This window comes from Pleurodeles waltl, chromosome 6, assembly GCF_031143425.1.
Source record: "Pleurodeles waltl isolate 20211129_DDA chromosome 6, aPleWal1.hap1.20221129, whole genome shotgun sequence".
Classification (NCBI taxonomy): Eukaryota; Metazoa; Chordata; class Amphibia; order Caudata; family Salamandridae; genus Pleurodeles; species Pleurodeles waltl.
In genome coordinates, this window is record NC_090445.1 from 203,390,524 (window position 1) to 203,406,183 (window position 15,660).

Below are 15,660 nucleotides of genomic sequence, written 5' to 3' on the forward strand. Positions count from 1 at the left end.
TCTGATGCGAGCACCAGCTGTCGAGCGCACTGAGATAGGACCGGTTTGTGTTTTTATATATATATATATATATATATATATATATATATCCGTTATAGGTAATCATTACTAGAATTATTTCTAGAAGTATTTTATAAGTGTCCATTAAAAGGACGAACCGTAGAACTCAACAGACAGCACCCTTACATTACCTCTCAAAATGAATAAATCATTGTCACAATAGAGCTCCAAGTGACTCCATGAGTCAAAGCCTATACTAGCACCCAAGCACCCTTTAGGCTTGGTACTTCACTAATTGCACAGGTTTCAGCAGTATGAGGGGCCAACTAAGCCCAGGGCTACTGGAATTATGTGGCAGGGGAGGTCCAAAGCATTTGGCATTGCTGACTAAATTATAAAGTAAGAAAAGGCAAATTATGTGAAATTATATATGCGCATTTTGTGACGGTCTTACTACATTATGTTGTCATTCTTACATTAGTAAACACTGCCTGGGCATAGATTCAACCCCACTAGTACTGGTTTAACACCTAAATATTGCAATAAGCAATAGAAAGGTGACTAGTCAAACTTTGCACAGGGCCTGTGTCCCTGCATTTTGATCCATAAAAGCTAGAAACCATGTTTTCTTGTTAAAATCTACGGTTTATGCAGCAGATGATGCCACAAAATGGCATAAGGCCAGTGGCCCTTACTAAGGGCTGTTTTGCGATTCTTCCTTGCTTGCATGAGGGGACAGTGCACACTTGCTGTGCTACTGTGGTTTGGGGCCTTGGTGCAATGGTCCACGGGTGGGGAAAACTGAAGCAGGGGATACATCTTAGATTCAGCATCACAGAGAGGGCAGCGCGACGGGTGGCACGGGACGGGTGCCCAGGTTCTAAACACAGGACAGAGGAAACAGCCCATTTCGCATGGCAGTAGCTATATTAGTGAAGCAGGTGCAGTGGCGCTGGGTTCCAGGGGTTTGAGAGACCCACTAGATAACAGTTATGACTCTCTTTCTCTGAAAAAGGGCAAGGGGTTAATTTTCCTTGGTTACATTAGGGCTGAAGCACCTTTGCTGCAAAGGTGGTGGGGGGCGATCAGTACATGGACGCTAACATTATTTTCTAACGGAAAGGAGATGTGGCATAACAGAGAGGGCTGCTGACTTCGTACCTGGGGAAACTGGGTTCAAGTCCTGGTGTTAGCTCAACAGTCTGGGCAAATCATTTAATCTCCACGTGACTGAAAAAAATGACTCTGACCTTGTGTAATGTAACTGGTGCTCATGTAAAGTGTTCCAGTGCCCTTGGACTGAATCCCTGCTCGACAAACCTCCAAAACAACGGGGCAGCAAGGCTATTTCCAGATTGGAGTGGTGATCAGCTATGGTGGGAAATGGGTGACAGAGTCAGAGGAGATAGACTGCTACTCGTGGATGCAGCTATCATTGGTGCGGTAGGTGAAGCTGCATTGGGGCACAGGAGTATGCGGGGTCCACAACACCCACACTGTGGAGAACACAGTGTTTTGGTCAATGCCTGTTCTTGTTTGATGAATTTGCCCTATTTTAAGCCTCACCTTTACGGTAGAATATGAGGTACAGAAAATGTACCCATGAAATGATGTCATAAGAACTGTCCCTCTCACTTCCCAATCCTTTCATAAAGTTTTGGAAGGGGGCTCCACTTTAAAACCTTTTGCCTCAGGTATCTCAGAGTAAACATGTTTGAAGATCTCTGGACTAACGCAATGCGCCCTGAAACCAATTAACAAGAACAAATTGTGATCATACTCATAACAAATGTCCGGACACCCTAACGTCCGACGCAGTTACACCAATGGGGGTCACCCGATAGGGCCTCTTATGCATCAGCCAATAGAAGGCGCAGACTGTGCACATAAACCAATGAGAAGTAAGAAACTGGAGGCCGCTGCAGAGTAAAACAAAATGAGCGGGGGCATGGAAGGGTTCTGTGCACCGAAGCATGAAGAGAAGGGGCATGCAGGGGCACTGTGTCCCTAAATGAATGAGAATGGCAAGGCTGCATATCTGTGCACAGAAACCAACTAGTGGACCAGGCTGGTGCTCTGTGCACATAAACCAATGTGTAGGGCAGACTGGTGCTCAATGCACATAAACCAGCTAATAAGGGCAAACTGGTGCTCGGTGCACATAAATCAACGAGTGGGGCAGACTGGTGCTCTGTGCACACAAACCAACTAGTGGACCAGACTGGTGCTCTGTGCCCATACAACTATGAGTGGGCAGGCTGGTCCTCTGTGCAGATAAACCATCGAGTGGGGGCAGACCAGGGCTCTGTGCGCATAAACCAACGAGTTGGGGCAGACCAGGGCTCTGTGCACACAAACCAACGAGTGGGGTCAGACTGGGGCACTGTGCACATAAACCATCGAGAGCGGGCAGACTGGTTCTTTTTGCACATAAACCAACGAGTGGGGCAGACTAGGGCTCTGTGCACATAAACCACGAAGGGCAGACTCGTGCTCTGTGCGCATAAACCAACTAACGAGTGCTAACTGGGCTCTGTGCACCTACACTTACTAGTGGAAGAAGATTATGGCTCTCTACATATAAACCATCGGGTGGACCCAGACTGGTGCTCCGTGCACATAAACCATCCAGTGGGGACAGCCTGGTGCTCTGTTGACATAAGCCATCGAGTGGTGCACTGTGCAAATAAACCAACGAGTGGGCACAGATTGGTGCTCTGTGCACATAAACCATCCAGTGGGGACAGACTGGTGCTCTGTGCAGATAAACCATCGAGTGGGGGCAGACCAGGGCTCTGTGCGCATAAACCAACGAGTGGGGGCAGACCAGGGCTCTGTGCACACAAACCAACGAGTGGGGTCAGACTGGGGCACTGTGCACATAAACCATCGAGAGCGGGCAGACTGGTTCTTTTTGCACATAAACCAACGAGTGGGGCAGACTAGGGCTCTGTGCACATAAACCACGAAGGGCAGACTCGTGCTCTGTGCGCATAAACCAACTAACGAGTGCTAACTGGGCTCTGTGCACCTACACTTACTAGTGGAAGAAGATTATGGCTCTCTACATATAAACCATCGGGTGGACCCAGACTGGTGCTCCGTGCACATAAACCATCCAGTGGGGACAGCCTGGTGCTCTGTTGACATAAGCCATCGAGTGGTGCACTGTGCAAATAAACCAACGAGTGGGCACAGATTGGTGCTCTGTGCACATAAACCATCCAGTGGGGACAGACTGGTGCTCTGTGCAGATAAACCAAAGAGTGGGGACACTGGTGCTCTGTGCGCAACAACCATCGAGTGGGGACAGGTTGGTGCTCTGTGCACATAAACCATCAAGTCTGGGCAGACTGGGGCTCTGTGCACATAAACCATTAAGTGGGGGCAGACTGGTGCATTGTGCAAATAAAACATTGAGTGGGAGCAGACTGGTGCTCTGTGCTCATAATCCACCTAACAAGGGCAAACCGGTGCTCTGGGCACATAAATCAATGTCTGGGCAGACTGGGGCTCTGTGCACTTAAACCATTGAGTGGGAGCAGACTAGTGAACTGTGCACATAAACCAATGAGTGGATGCAGACTGCTGCTCTGTGCAAATACACCAATGATACTCTGAAGCATCGGTGCATTAGAGACACAGGCCTGTGCACATAAACCAGTTTAGAAAGGCAGACTTGGGGCATTGTGCACATAAACCAACGAGTGGGGTCAGACTGGGGCTCTGTGCACATACACCCGTGATACTCTGCAGCCTCGATGCATTACAGACTCAGGCCTGTGCACATAAACCAGTTTAGAGTGGCAGGCTGGAGCGCTATGCACATAAACTAATAAGTGAGAAGAGACCCGGGCTGTGTGCATATAAGTCATCCGGCAGCAGCGCCCTGCTGTGCTGTGAAAAGACTAAAAATTAGAGTGGATTGGCTGACGCCCGTCCCCAGAAGCCAATGAGCAGGAACAGACTGAGACCCTGCGAGCAGGAACCAATGAGGATGGGTAAAACGAGGCATTAGATGCAGCAGATAATGAGCATCGGCTGACTGAAGTAATGTGTCTATAAACCAGTGAGTGGGGACACGATGCCGCTGTGTGCACATGACTGGTGAGCGGAGACAGACTGACGCCCTGTGCACAGAAAGCAAAGTAAAGGATTTGGGCCATTATCCAGAAAATGAGTAGAGTCAAACTGAGGTGCTGTGCAGAAAGCAATTAACAGGAACAGGCTGAGTCAATGGGCACATAACTCAATGAGCAGAGGCACACTGGGGCCATTTGTACAGGAGCCAATGAACAGGGCGAACAGAAGCAATGTGCACATAAATCAATGAGCAGAGGGCCATGTGTACAGGAGCCAATGAACAGGGCAAACAGGAGCAATGTGCACACAAATCAATGAGCAGAGGCACACTAGGGGCATATGTACAGGAGCCAGTGAACAGGGCGAACAGGAGCAATGTGCACATAAATCAATGAGCAGAGGGCCATATGTACAGGAATCAATGAACAGGGCGAAAAGGAGCAATGTGCACACAAATCAATGAGCAGAGGCACACTAGGGGCATATGTACAGGAGCCAGTGAACAGGGCGAACAGGAGCAATGTGCACATAAATCAATGAGCAGAGGCAAACTGGGGCCATATGAACAGGAACCAATGAACAGGGACGAACAGGAGCAATGTGCACAGAAATCAATGACCAGAGGCACACTAGGGTCATATGTACAAGAGCCAATAAGCAGCAACAACAGAGGCAATGTGCACAGAAATCAAAGAGAAGAAGCTCACTGGGGCCATACGAACAGGAACCAATGAACAGGGACAAACTGGGGCAATGTGGACAGAAAGCAATGAAAAAAGGCACACTGGGTATATATGTATATACAGGAGCCAATGAACAAGGACAAACAGGGGCAATATGCACAGAAATCAGCGAGCAGCGACAGACTGGGGTAATTTGCACAGGGGCCTATGAACAGGAACGAACAGGGGCAATGTGCACAGAAATCAATGAGGAGACAGAGTGGGGCCTGTAAATAAACCATGAACTCGCCTTCCCAATGATTGAATATGTCAGGACTACTTTTGTTGTACAAACACACTGAAGTGCACAGGTTCATTCTATCTTTTTAATTTAAATGTCTATGAATTAAAAAAACACACAAGGGAGAACAGTAGATTTGATGCGTGATTTAAAGAATTTTAGTCGGTGATTCCAATGTAGGAAGATCATGAACCGCAGGGGTGATTTGTACGCTGGAGGGCACCCACAATTATGTCTTAAGAGAGGTGAGAGACATTGGAGGGCAATCGGATGACGGGGATATGGCGTGGAGCGTCCCAGGAGCACAGGTTTCATTTGTACGCGCTGTTTGCTAATGAGATGAAGACACCTCGTTTTATTTAACAGAGCGTTTACAGTTAGTTTGTTGTGGTTCTGGGAATAGAATTTACAGCAAGTAGAGACATTTTGCAATCACATACCTAGTTCTCCGTCTGATATAGATTCACCTGGGCGTGCAGTAGGAGATCCCTCTTCAAAGACGACTCCCAAACACAAGAGAAATGGGACAAACTGGTCGATTTCATGCGCTTCTCTAATTTCAGAACAGAAAGGGGTCTGTTTGCAAAAACATCTTTTTATTAATCCGTGCATCTCGTGCCCCCCATGCTGACAAGTACCGAGCAGGCACAGACTGTCGGGGCGCAGAGATACCTTACGAGCACAAAGACTGAACCAAATTTTCACAGACAGATTGGGCCTGTTGCAGAGGCACCCTGCGAGCAAGGACAGCCTGAAGCCAACCGCACAGCTACCCAATGTTTAGAGACAGATTGAGTTCTGTTGGGGCCTGTTCCATAGGCACCCTGCGAGCACGTACACTCTAGGGCCAGATGCACAGACACTCAGCGTTCAGAGACAGACTGGGGCCTGTTGCATAGGCACCCTACGAGCAGGTACAGACTGGAGCCAGCAGGACAGACACCCGACGTTCAGAGACATACTGGGGCATGTTACATAAGCATCCTAGGAGCAGGTACAGACTGGGGTCAGTCGCATGGACACCCAATGTTTAGAGACAGATTGAGTTCTGTTGGGGCCTGTTCCATAGACACCCTACTAACAGGTGCACTCTGGGGCCAGATGCACAGACACTCAGCGTTCAGAGACAGACTGGGGCATGTTACATAGGCACCCAACGAGCAGGTACAGACTGGGGCAAGCCGTACAGACACCCAGCGTTCAGAGAGAGGCTGGGGCTTGTTTCAGAGACACCCTACGAGCAGGTACAGACTGGGGCAAGCCGTACAGACACCCAGCGTTCAGAGACAGACTGGGGCATGTTACATAGGCACCCAACGAGCAGGTACAGACGGGGGCAAGCCGTACAGACACCCAGCGTTCAGAGACAGGCTGGGGCTTGTTTCAGAGACACCCTACGAGCAGGTACAGACTGGGGCAAGCCGTACAGACACCCAGCGTTCAGAGACAGGCTGGGCTTGTTTCATAGGCACCCTACGGGCAGGTACAGACTGGGGCAAGCCGTACAGACACCCAGCGTTCAGAGAGAGGCTGGGGCTTGTTTCAGAGACACCCTACGAGCAGGTACAGACTGGGGCAAGCCGTACAGACACCCAGCGTTCAGAGACAGACTGGGGCATGTTACATAGGCACCCAACGAGCAGGTACAGACGGGGGCAAGCCGTACAGACACCCAGCGTTCAGAGACAGGCTGGGGCTTGTTTCAGAGACACCCTACGAGCAGGTACAGACTGGGGCAAGCCGTACAGACACCCAGCGTTCAGAGACAGGCTGGGGCTTGTTTCATAGACACCCTACGAGCAGGCACAGACTGGGCCAGCTGGATAGACAACCAGCGTTCAGAGACAGGCTGGAGCTTGTTTCATAGACACCCTACGGGCAGGTACAGACTGGGGCAAGCCGTACAGACACCCAGCGTTCAGAGAGAGGCTGGGGCTTGTTTCAGAGACACCCTACGAGCAGGTACAGACTGGGGCAAGCCGTACAGACACCCAGCGTTCAGAGACAGACTGGGGCATGTTACATAGGCACCCAACGAGCAGGTACAGACGGGGGCAAGCCGTACAGACACCCAGCGTTCAGAGACAGGCTGGGGCTTGTTTCAGAGACACCCTACGAGCAGGTACAGACTGGGGCAAGCCGTACAGACACCCAGCGTTCAGAGACAGGCTGGGGCTTGTTTCATAGACACCCTACGAGCAGGCACAGACTGGGCCAGCTGGATAGACAACCAGCGTTCAGAGACAGGCTGGAGCTTGTTTCATAGACACCCTACGGGTAGGTACAGACTGGGGCCAGATGCACAAACACTCAGCGTTCAGAGACAGATTGGGGCCTGTTGCACAGACACCCAATGTTCAGAGACATATTGGGACTGTTACACAGACACCCAATGTTCAGAGACACATTGGGACCTGCTGCACAGACACCCAATGTCTAGAGACGGATTGGGTCTGCAGACACCCAATGGTCAGAGATATATTGGACCTGCTGCCCAGACACCCAATGTTCAGAGACAGACTGGGGCCCGTTGAACTGATACCAAACGAGCACAGACAGACTCGGACTTTATGGACAGCTCTAGAAGAACAGGAACCCGTAAAGGACCTGCATCCACACACTCAACTCTTACACACCTGCCAAACTATCAGGGCCCGACTGGCCACCCCATGCACAAATACTACGGAACAAGCGCAGCCCTCGCCTTGTGCACAGACACTGTTCAGCAAGGCCTGGCTGGGGCCCTATACACAGAAACCACTGGCAAAGGGCAATCTTGGGCCCCGCGCATAGAGCTACTAAGTACGGCCAGGCTGCGGCCATGCAGCCATAAAGTGTCCAGCAGAGACAGGACGATGCGCTGGGCAGATAATTTACTCAGCAGGAACATGCTGAGGTGGGAAAGGTAAAGCCCTTGTACATAGACTACTGATCTGGGGTGGACTACACAGAGATTACTGAGAGATTACTGAGCAAAGGGCAACGATTACCCGGTGATCTACTGATGTTTTGTGCATCTAAACTACTAGGCAGGGACAGGCTGGGGTTCTACTCACATAAAAGATTCGCTACAGACCCTCCCGTGCTCCGTACACAGATACTACTGGCAGGGTCTGACTGAGGCCCTCTTACCAGGAACTAATGGGCAGGGACAGGCTGTGGTCCGGAGTACAGAACCCATGGAACACTGACCGTCTAGGACTCTGTGAGCATCAACTATTAACGTGGGACACTCAGTACAAAAAATATTGGGCTATGGACAGACTAGAGCCACATTACTGACCACGGACAGAATGGTCTCAATGTATAATAGCTACTGGCCTGGTACAGACTTGTTCCTGTGTACCAAAACTGCTGGGCAGTGACAGGCCGATGCCCTGTGTACTAGAACTACTGGGCGGTGACACGCCGATGCCCTGTGTACTAGAACTACTGGGCGGTGACAGGCCGATGCCCTGTGTACTAGAACTACTGGGGGGTGACAGGCCGATGCCCTGTGTACTAGAACTACTGGGGGGTGACAGGCCGATGCCCTGTGTACTAGAACTACTGGGGGGTGACAGGCCGATGCCCTGTGTACTAGAACTACTGGGCGGTGACACGCCGATGCCCTGTTGACTAGAACTACTGGGCGGTGACAGGCCGATGCCCTGTGTACTAGAACTACTGGGCGGTGACACGCCGATGCCCTGTGTACTAGAACTACTGGGCGGTGACAGGCCGATGCCCTGTGTACTAGAACTACTGGGGGGTGACAGGCCGATGCCCTGTGTACTAGAACTACTGCGGGGTGACAGGCCGATGCCCTGTGTACTAGAACTACTGGGGGGTGACAGGCCGATGCCCTGTGTACTAGAACTACTGGGCGGTGACACGCCGATGCCCTGTTGACTAGAACTACTGGGCGGTGACAGGCCGATGCCCTGTGTACTAGAACTACTGGGGGGTGACAGGCCGATGCCCTGTGTACTAGAACTACTGGGCGGTGACACGCCGATGCCCTGTTGACTAGAACTACTGGGCGGTGACAGGCCGATGCCCTGTGTACTAGAACTACTGGGCGGTGACACGCCGATGCCCTGTGTACTAGAAATACTGGGGGGTGACAGGCCGATGCCCTGTGTACTAGAACTACTGGGCGGTGACACGCCGATGCCCTGTTGACTAGAACTACTGGGCAGTGACAGGCTGATGCCCTGTGTACTAGAACTACTGGGCAGTGACAGGCCGATGCCCTGTGCATATACACTATTAGGCAGGGATGGACTGGTGCCTGCTCATGTAAACTACTGAGCTAGGACATTTTGAGGCCTCGTGCTTATAAACTATTTAGCCAGAGGCAGGCGAGGCCATGTGCATATACATTTTTGGACAGGGGTAGACTGAGGCCCGGTGCACGTATATTTTGAGCACGGGGCAGACTGAGCCCTGTCCACAGAAACTATTTGGTCGGGCCGGCAGAGGCCCTGGCACATAAACTTTTGGGCACAAACTGGCTTAGGCCTGCCGAGAGAAACTATTTGGCTGGGGCAGGCCGAGACCCTGATTAAACATACTATTTGGTAGGAACAAATTGGGGCCTAGTAGATATGAAATAATGGGCAGGGGAGGACTGGGGCCCTGTGTAAATAAACTACTGCCAGGTATACACTGAGGCCCCGTATACAAAAACTATTGAACATCGGCAGGCCTGACGTCCTGTGCACGTACATTACTGGGCAGGGGCAGACTGAGTCCAACTAGGGGTAAACAGACTAAGGCCATGTACACATACATTATTGAGCTGATTGAGGCCCTGTCCACAGAAACGATTAGGCAGGGATAGGCTGAGGTCACGTGCACATAAAATACTGGGCAGGGAAACACTGATGCCCTGTGTGCATTTATTACTGACCGCCGACAGGGGGCGCTCTGAGTTCATAAACTATGGGGCAGCTACAGTGTGAGGCCTTATACACATAACCTTTTGGGCAGGGACAGGCTCTGGCCCCGTGCACATAAACAGTTGGACAGGGTAAGACGGGACCCTATGAACATAAACTACAGGGAGTGCAGAATTATTAGGCAAATGAGTATTTTGACCACATCATCCTCTTTATGCATGTTGTCTTACTCCAAGCTGTATAGGCTCGAAAGCCTACTACCAATTAAGCATATTAGGTGATGTGCATCTCTGTAATGAGAAGGGGTGTGGTCTAATGACATCAACACCCTATATCAGGTGTGCATAATGATTAGGCAACTTCCTTTCCTTTGGCAAAATGGGTCAAAAGAAGGACTTGACAGGCTCAGAAAAGACAAAAATAGTGAGATATCTTGCAGAGGGATGCAGCACTCTTAAAATTGCAAAGCTTCTGAAGCGTGATCATCGAACAATCAAGCGTTTCATTCAAAATAGTCAACAGGGTCGCAAGAAGCGTGTGGAAAAACCAAGGCGCAAAATAACTGCCCATGAACTGAGAAAAGTCAAGCGTGCAGCTGCCACGATGCCACTTGCCACCAGTTTGGCCATATTTCAGAGCTGCAACATCACTGGAGTGCCCAAAAGCACAAGGTGTGCAATACTCAGAGACATGGCCAAGGTAAGAAAGGCTGAAAGACGACCACCACTGAACAAGACACACAAGCTGAAACGTCAAGACTGGGCCAAGAAATATCTCAAGACTGATTTTTCTAAGGTTTTATGGACTGATGAAATGAGAGTGAGTCTTGATGGGCCAGATGGATGGGCCCGTGGCTGGATTGGTAAAGGGCAGAGAGCTCCAGTCCGACTCAGACGCCAGCAAGGTGGAGGTGGAGTACTGGTTTGGGCTGGTATCATCAAAGATGAGCTTGTGGGGCCTTTTCGGGTTGAGGATGGAGTCAAGCTCAACTCCCAGTCCTACTGCCAGTTCCTGGAAGACACCTTCTTCAAGCAGTGGTACAGGAAGAAGTCTGCATCCTTCAAGAAAAACATGATTTTCATGCAGGACAATGCTCCATCACACGCGTCCAAGTACTCCACAGCGTGGCTGGCAAGAAAGGGTATAAAAGAAGGAAATCTAATGACATGGCCTCCTTTTTCACCTGATCTGAACCCCATTGAGAACCTGTGGTCCATCATCAAATGTGAGATTTACAAGGAGGGAAAACAGTACACCTCTCTGAACAGTGTCTGGGAGGCTGTGGTTGCTGCTGCACTCAATGTTGATGGTGAACAGATCAAAACACTGACAGAATCCATGGATGGCAGGCTTTTGAGTGTCCTTGCAAAGAAAGGTGGCTATATTGGTCACTGATTTGTTTTTGTTTTGTTTTTGAATGTCAGAAATATATATTTGTGAATGTTGAGATGTTATATTGGTTTCACTGGTAATAATAAATAATTGAAATGGGTATATATTTTTTTTTGTTAAGTTGCCTAATAATTATGCACAGTAATAGTCACCTGCACACACAGATATCCCCCTAACATAGCTAAAACTAAAAACAAACTAAAAACTACTTCCAAAAATATTCAGCTTTGATATTAATGAGTTTTTTGGGTTCATTGAGAACATGGTTGTTGTTCAATAATAAAATGAATCCTCAAAAATACAACTTGCCTAATAATTCTGCACTCCCTGTATTAGGCAAGGATAGGCTGGAGCTATGTGCAGATAAACGAATGGCTAGGACAGGCTGAGGAACTGTTCACATCAACTATTGGCCTGGAACAGGCCGAGGAGCTCTGCAGAGTTTCTGCGCCGAGGTGCTTCCGCTATATCTAGGAAATTAATTATTCAAAGGCAGGGTTGGACTGGCCTATAGGGCAATCCATCGAAGCCAGAAACGCTGGTCTGACAGGACAATGTGGGGGCGTTTTTTGGCTGTTTATGGGCCTGTTTTATGGTCTGGTTGGCCGTTTTTTACTGTTGCTTTTTCTGATTTTACCACAGACATTACCTGCACCAAGCGGAGATGCATGTTGTCTCTATAACCTGCAAAACACCCATACAGCGTGTCTTTACATGTTACAAACTGCTACAATTATTTCCAAAAATGGGCCACTTTTTATTTGTCTGATTCGGTAGTTGGGGACACTTTTTTGGTGTCTTGGCCTATTCGCTGTCCGACCCTTTAAAAATCAGAAAAAAGCCTGTGCCCATACAGGCTCTCACCTCATAAAGACAGCAACACCCCCCAGACTTCCCTTAGCGTGCCCACCTCCTTTCCAACACCCTCCTTCCCCCCCTCCTCACCCTCCCTCGCCGCACCCCTCTTTTTCAATCAGGGCATTTCCCCATCCCTCTCCTCCAACTGGTAGAGCTCCAGCTACAGCCAGCCTGCATCCGAAGGGTTAATTCCCGGGGACTATCTGACAGGGGCTGGCCCGTTTTATTAATTTATTGATCAAAGCAGAATGGACTGCAGCTTATAAATGTTTAAAATATTCCAAAGAGAGTGTCCTGCTTTGGAGCAGAGAGGGGGAAGGGGCATTTCTTGAAGGCACCGTGATCTATGGGAGGAGTGGGTGAGGGGCAAACAGAGCGGAAGAGATGAGGAAAAAAAAAGAAACACACCTTTAAAGGGTGGGAATCTACATCATTTGAGCAGAGACCTCCCTTCTCCATGAAGCAGTTGAACAGCGGAGCCCCCCCCCCCCCCCCCCACCGCCCGAATGGAGACCACAGAAGGCACGAGCGTAGAGGTGGGATCTGAGCACTGCGGGAGAGTGCGCGCGCGGAGAGGGCAGGGGTGGCAGGACATTTAACAATGAGGCAGGGTGCAGGAGTGAGACAGGTGAGTGGGAGGGATATGAGTGAAGGGTCGGATGAAGAAGTGTGAGAAAGGACAGAGCACAGGTTTAGTGGGGGGGGGGGGGGCAAGGTAGGACGGGATATGAAAGCCAGACAGGGAACAGCAAAGAACAGAAGGGATGAAGGGAAAGGAGATGAAGGGATCAAGGTGTGAGGGAAGAGAGGAAGGGACGGTGTAGAGGTGAGGAAGGAAGAGGTAGGGCAGGACGAGGGAGGAACTTGAAAGGCTGAGGAACTGTGACAATGGAGTGCGAGGACAGACTAAAAAAGAGATGTCGAGAATCGGGGAGGGAGAAGGAGGGATGAGGACGAGAAAAAAAAGAACAGGACAAGGAAAGAGAAATTAGACATGAAGGGCAGAATGTGTAGGAAGGATAAGGAGGAGCAGGGCGAGGAAGAGGAAGGCCGCAGTGATGAAGGACATAGAAAGGTGGTGGAGGGCAGGGCGAGGTCACCCTGGGGTGACCAGGAAGCAGCGGTGATTTCTGGTGCCAGGGCGGCGTCACAAGACAGACGCGACAGGCACTCAGCACTTACCTAGGGACAGCAGCATCCCCAGCAGCTGCCACGGCTGCTTGCAGCACCTAGGACAGCTCCACGCGCCTTTTCAGACACTCTCCACGCAGGCCGGCCGAGAGCTCACTATTCAGTCGACACTTCCCAGGCAGGGTGAGGGACATCTCCCTGCCTCCTTCTCCTCGGGGAAGTTTTCTGTCCCTTACTTTCCATGCAGGTGCAGCCGTCCTCCTCAGGTACTCTCCATGCGAGGGTAGGACCGATCCCTGCCTCCTTCTTCTCCTCAGGTACTCTCCATGCACGGATACCACAACTTACTGTCTGCTCCTCAGGTACTCTCCATGCGGGGGTAATAATGCTCCCTGTCTCCTCCTCTGTTACTCTCTTTGCCGAGGGTAAGATAGCTCACTGACTCCTCAGGTACTCTCCATTCTGAGGTAGCAGCGGTTAGTACAGCTCACTGCTTGCTCCCCAGGTACTCTTAATGCACGGATAGGACAGCTCACAGCCTCCTCCACAGGTACTCTCCATTAGGACAGTTCACTGCCTCCTCCTCAGGTACTCTCCAAAAGAACAGTTCACTGCATGCTCCTCTAGGAACCTCCCCATGGAGGTGGGGTGGGTAGGGCACCTCACTGCCCCCTCCCCAGGTACTCTCCGTGCATGTCCTCTTCTCCTCAGATGCCCATGCGAGTTAGGAAGGCTCAGGGCTCTCCAGATAGCCAACAAAGGGCATGAGCCACCCCGCTGTCTCCTCCTCAGACAACCCCTGCTACTCCTCGGATACTCTGCTGGATGTAGGCCAACTTCCTGCCCATCAGCCCGAACCGTGCTCCCAGGCACTCTCACTGCAGATGCTGGACAGCTCCCAGCTCCTCCCCATAAAGAGTGTTTGACAGCTGAGGTGCCCCTCCCGCACTCTCTTTGTAGGGTGCAGGCCAGCTCCTTCCCTTTCTGCGGGCTGCAGTGTGGCCCCAGCTCCTCTTCAAGGCGCAGGACAGGCCCTTCCTCCTGCCGCTGAAGTCTGGGCTCTCACTCTCCGTCTCTCGCCCGCCCTCTCTATTTCCACCGAATCTCATCTGCCGGGGAGCCGCTCTCTGCAGCACTGTGACCCAGGCAGTGAAGCTGACGCCGGATATGTAGAGCTGCCCCCTCCCCCTCCCACTTGAAATCTCAGCAGAGCTGGGATGGTCTCTGTCCGGAGGGTGGGGGAGTGGATTGAGGTGGAGGGAGGGCTGATTCATCGGAACCCGGAAGCAGCTGAGGCAGGAGGGCAGAGAGAGAAGGGGACGGCTTTACCTTGCCTGTCTCGCGCTCCCCAGCTTCTCCCGGTCCTGCGGGGCTGACTGACGTACGGCAGCCCAGAGGGGTCAATACTCAATATTATCACAAGCATCCCTGCACTGAGTGCGAGTTCCTTAGCATGCATCTAACTGCGGGACGCGGGTCACAGGTTAAAAGGAAGAGAACCTTAATTTCCTATCATATATGGAAGGCCCTAAAAACCCTCTAACACTGGCGATGTTTCACACTTCCAGACCCTGTGTCTTGAACATTTCTACCATCGGGTGAGGTGGTCGATAGAACTGGTGTTTGGCAGTGTGGCAACCCAGAGCTGTTCAAGACTTGATGGAAATGAAGGGGATGAGTGACATTTTGAATAACATTCGGGGATTAGTGGAGGAGCGACATGTTTCTAATAATAATAATTTAAAAAAACAGCCAGTAAAGGGCGAATAGTTCGGACACAGAGCCTAGAAGAGTATACATGAAGTTGAGACAGCGTGAGAAAGCGTCCTTCATTTTTTATGAAAAGTTTTGAAATACCCTATTTGCCTAAAATTACGTTCGAATTCTGTGCTTTAGACGCACCCATTTTGAATTCATATTCCGCACTTTCTGGCTGTAAATTGTGCGGGATTGCGTCAAAGTTCACACCATATGGCTTTAATAGCTATTTACATGTTATTATTTGCTATTTTTCCAGAGTACCCAAATTAGGGGTTCGTGTGTGTGGGAAGAAAGTGTAGTCGATGGGTCGGTTTGCTCTCATTTGTATGTCTGCTTCTGGTGATGCTTGTCTCCAGAACTCTCCCAGTCTCCGGCACATACATACATTCATTCATATTCTCTCTCTCTCTCTCTCGTTCTTTCTCTCTCTCCCCCCCCCCCCCCCCGTGACAAAATGACAAAAGCAAATCGTCCAGCGATTTGTATCTTGGCTTAGTTGTAGATTTTGGAACTCAGAAGCTTGGGTTCTAATGTTCCTTTCATCACGTGATTAATGATCACTTGGATCTGGCCAGTCCACTTGTATATA

The 15,660-nt window shown here is 50.4% G+C and overlaps 1 protein-coding gene across 3 annotated transcripts in view; it reads right to left on the reverse strand.

The window, feature by feature from the left end:
* SAMD14 (sterile alpha motif domain containing 14) overlaps positions 1-14,695 on the reverse strand; it is a 206,530-nt gene extending 191,835 nt beyond the window's left edge. For all 3 annotated transcript variants that reach the window (XM_069237825.1, XM_069237824.1, XM_069237823.1), the window contains exon 1: positions 13,362-14,695. The gene's annotated coding sequence lies outside the window, so the exon portion shown is untranslated. The remainder of the gene's footprint in view (positions 1-13,361) is intronic.
* Between the last annotated feature and the right edge of the window lie 965 nt (positions 14,696-15,660).